Source organism: Rhagoletis pomonella, unplaced genomic scaffold, assembly GCF_013731165.1.
Source record: "Rhagoletis pomonella isolate Grant_MI unplaced genomic scaffold, Rhpom_1.0 Rhpom_scaffold_00006, whole genome shotgun sequence".
Classification (NCBI taxonomy): Eukaryota; Metazoa; Arthropoda; class Insecta; order Diptera; family Tephritidae; genus Rhagoletis; species Rhagoletis pomonella.
This window is the reverse complement of record NW_023458560.1, coordinates 12,887,691-12,892,382: the sequence shown is the minus strand read 5'-3', so window position 1 is coordinate 12,892,382 and position 4,692 is coordinate 12,887,691. Positions and strand designations below refer to the sequence as shown.

The 4,692-nt window shown below is 38.7% G+C and overlaps 1 pseudogene; it reads right to left on the bottom strand.

Moving 5' to 3' along the window:
- The window catches only part of LOC118741575, an 18,663-nt pseudogene extending 14,631 nt beyond the window's left edge, over positions 1-4,032 (bottom strand).
- Positions 4,033-4,692: the final 660 nt, after the last annotated feature.

Genomic DNA, 4,692 nt, shown 5'->3' with positions numbered 1-4,692 from the left:
GAATTTTGGTATCATAATTTTGAACGCAGCTGTATGTATGTTTTTATAGTTTTCTGAATTTTTAGTTCGTAAGACATGAATCAGTTTGCTACTAACTTTTTAATGTTCAGTAATTAGTTTATAAGATTTTGTGAAAAAGTATTTAACAAAAAATCCCACTCTGTTCAATATCTGTTTTATGTATGTACATATATACGCTGGTGGCAGAACTAATAGAAACGCGTTATTTGGACTAATTTTTGGCTACATTTCCTTTGTGTTTATTTAATGTTTAATGTACAAAGTTTGAAATGTGGATTTGTATGGCGTTTGTCATACAACTAGCTAGACTTTTATAATAGAATCTAGTGGCGCAATTTTGTATTTCACCCTTATGACGGTTTTGTAATATGTTTACATAAATTGTTAAAACATACGGAGCAAATTTGCCAATTACTTCGAAATGCACATGTCAAAAAACTAAATTCGGATGTTGCCAGCGCTTTTCTGTATACTGAGATTAGTCGCTATACATATTACAAAGTAAGATACTTGAATTAGAAAAAAAATGACTTCAGATTCGTAATCGGCGGCCACAAAAACTCTCGAGTGCCGGGTTTCGAACAAATCCAATCATTTTTTTAAAAAATGGACCGCCATTTTGAATTTCGAAAAACCTACTTCAGATTCCTAATTAGCAATCCCAAAAGCCCCCTGGCAACAAGTTCCAACCCATGACAATGCGTAAATCGTTCAGTATCAACGTTTTAATTTTACTAGTCTCTTTTCGAGAGCATATTTTCGGGCACTAGGCCCATTCTAACTGCCCAAGACAGGCATGTAATTAAGGTAATGTTTCCCAATAATACCAGAGTAATTATATGTAAAAAACAAATTTGTAGCTACTTTTTAACATGTCAAGAATATAAAAAAAAATTACAACATCAGCGTTTTTATAAAAAAACCGACCAGCGCGACGTCTAAGAAAACTTTTTTTCAAAATAAGAAAACACGTTTTTTTTATCACAAATAACAATAATTTGAGGTAGCGTTTATGAATTTCCAAAAAAAAAAATTTTTTAACCACTCTAATGGAAGTATATTAAAAAAAGAAACAATAAAAACGGAAATAATACGGTTTGTAGGTATATTTTATAGCTTCGAGAAGCTTTGCAAAAGGGTCTTCCCTGTTTTTTTGAATGGCTTTACGCCATTAGAATTCCACTACTGAGTCCGCAAAATGTGATCGGTTGTTATAACTTTCTTTGGAAACAAACCACTGAGATTCTATTCTCTGGGTGTGGGTCCCATCTGGCGCCACAAACGGGTTGTCCGGATCGCTGTGGTTTACCTTCTGGTGCTCATACCCGAAATCCGGCAGGCAATCGTACGCCCTCCAAAAGTCGGTACGTATGGTAGACCCTTCCACACGGGCTTTTGAATTAGAGGTATGAGCACCTCAGCAGACCGGACGTTTTCCGGACATACCTCTAAGCGAAGATCTTCGCTGCTGTCTTCAATCATGCCAAGGACCCAGTGACCCTCAACTCTCCTCCCTAAAAAAATAAAAGCAAATAAAATGAAAATTGAAAGTATTTAATAAAAATAATCCAACTATTTAAATTCATATCACCTTTATTAAATTTTCTTTTCCCAAATTTACTTTCGTCTGTTTGGACGACTTTTCCCGGACCGCCAATTTCGCCTGCACTTTGCTGCTGGTCTAGCTGGTACAAAACTATTGTCTCGCGATAATAGCTGTTCCAGTCAGTGATTGTTCGGCTCGATAAGAGACCTCTAACGTAATTTTCGAGCCGCACCGTATGGTGGCTGAAGCGTTGCGCAAAACAATATGTCATATAAAATATATGCGGCAGCGATACATGGGCATTTTCGAACCATGTTCCTTTGGCCCGGGAAACCGATTTGGTGCGGCATTGCCCCCTCCGGCAAGAAAAAATGCCCAGCTCAGAGTTCCCTTTATTGAGGACAGACATTGGCGTCCTATGCGTCGAGCATAGTAGGGATGGGTAGTGAGGGTTGAAATTCGATTTTTTCCGAATTTCGAACATTGCCCAACCATTCGATTATTCGATTCGAAATTTGGTGGTGCAAATTCGATTTAATTCGAATTTTTTCGAATTTTCCAAAAAAATTTTTTATTTCAACTTCTGAATCGAGCTCGGAGATGTTTGCGTTAAATATTTAACACCAAGTCATAAAATCTGTATCGTTCGTTCGATTTTCAAAAAGGATGGAGGTGTCAAATGAAAGGGCTTGCCCTGTACATGTGTAATATGGTTTTAGTTTTGTGCCATATGTATGTAAGAAAATCAAAATCAAATTACTTAATAAGTTAAATACATTACCCCAATATGGGTATCAATCGAAATGGTTTGAATAAACTTTATTTTTTAATTACATTTAGGAGGGGTTCCACCTGTTTGAAAAGTCGAATATAGTTAAAAGGTGTTGTGCTTACAATACTATGCAACAATTAAAATATTTTTGAGGTGCTTGAAGAGAGTGGCCACCTGTCTAAAAAGTTAAACACAAACTACACTATGGCTCAGCCGAAACCAGCCCGGACTTTGTTAACATTCTCTGAAAGTATACCCAGCCAGTAATAAAACACTAGGTGGATTTGCGAAAATTAGCTCGTAGTTTTATTTCATGGCCTACTAAAGTTTTCATGCCTCGGCCTAAGTAGTTTTCAAAAAAGTCGAAAAAATAGTTAAAATAAATGTCTGAGCGAAATCAAAGTTTAAGACATATATAATAAAATTTCATGGGAAATATTTTTGTAGGACATTTTAACCCATTAGCTCGCGCCTAAAAGGCTTATTCAAAAAATCCCGCCAAAAGCAAAGTTGGAAGGTCGTTAGAGGATTGATATATTCTAGAAAATTATTCTCCTGGAAATTTTACTAGGGGTATTCTCAGGTGAAAGCTTCAAATAAAAAATCAACAAAAAAACTGGTTTTGTACAAAAAAAAATTTAAATTTGAGTTTGGAATAACAGTTCCTTCTAGGCACAGATTTTTTGTCCCGATGCATCAGTTCGAAAAACATGTATTTTTTTTTTACTTGAATCCCTAAGACAAATGGAGTGCCACACACAGTGATGACAAATTTAGTCAGAAAGAATAAAGTTGAAGATTTGATTTTTTTTGGAAATAATGATGAAATTCGATTTTTTTCTAGAAAAATTCGATTTTATCCGAATTTTAGCAACACAAAGTTCGATTTCAAAAATTCGCCATTTTGGAGCTAAAATTCGATTAAAATTCGAATATCGAAGCTTCGAATATCGAATTTACCCATCCCTAGTTCACAGCAACCTTTTTTGGCCCACTGTTCGGCGTGGCAACACCAGAGTCTTTGGCTGACGAAAGTACACGTTGGTGCGCACCTTGGGTGTGCGTGTACCGAAAGCACCCTTCACAATCTTAGTTTGCACTTTCTTGGCCTTCAATAAAGCAATAGGGTGTGTTCAGAAATGCATCAAGCCAAAGCATCAGTCTATTTTATTTCTAAACTATAATTAATGGAAATGCCTATTTACGCAACTAAGTTCTAATTTGGCATTTAACCGTGTATGCGCATATTGGACATTTCCGTCAATTATAGTTTAGGAATAAAAAGGACTGATGCTTTGGCCTGATGCATTTCTGAGCACACCCATAGCCTTAGCCTATGCCGTACCCTTTTGCACTTTAGCACCGGGCTTAGCAGCGACTTTCTTGCCCTTCGCGGCGGCGCGAGCCTTCGCAGACAATTTAGCCAAGAGTGATTGTGCCTTCTTGCCAGCGGCAGCCTTCTTCTTAGCATCCTTAACCTTTGGCTTGAACTTGGTGGCGAGCTTTTTGGCAGGCGCTGCTTTCTTAGCTACAGGCTTTTGACACCACCAGCTGGGGCAGCAGCAGGCTTCTTGCCGGTTACAGTTTTCTTGGTAGCAGCAGGCTTTGCAGCTGAAGCAGAGCCAGCTGAAGTTGCCGATGGCTTCTTGTCGCCGGGTTTGACGGATTTCTCGGCAGGCTTTTTGGGTGCCATTAATACGAAAAAAAAGATATATGGTGCCGTTTGCTGCGAAACGAAGCTTGATTGCTGTATAAAACATTGCTGCTCTGCATCTTCACCTCCTTCAAGAAAATTTTTTATTGCGCTATAAATTTTTTTTAATTTATTGATCTTTAACCACCCACATTCCAGCGAGAGAGGACTAGGAGGCCTGCAGTATTGGGAATCGGGGTTCTGTAAACTTATTTACAGACAGGTCAAAGCTGAATGGGAAGGTAGGTGGAGGTGTCTTCTGCTATCAAGACTCTTGGCTCCTTGACGATGCGTTCGAAAATGGTGAAGGAGTGTTTGACTTCCTTATTGACCGCATCACGTTACTTCGCTTTTAAGCATATTTGGGTTATAGGCCACAGCGAAATCGTGTGTACTGATTCTGGACAGATGAGCATTTAATCAGCGAGCGCTAGCGAAGACCTTGGAATGCAAGGAGGCTAAATTCTTCTGGCCACGTGTAGACCGGGGTGGTTTCGGGAGCAAGATACACCTCTCACTATTAATGGGATTGCTAACTGGTCATTGCGTGATAGGTAATCATGCCGTAAAGCTGAACATCATCGATGACCCTTGCTCCTCCTTTAACTACCCCCTCTTTCTTTAGCCTCCCCTTACCTCCCGGCCTCCCTGCGACCTTTT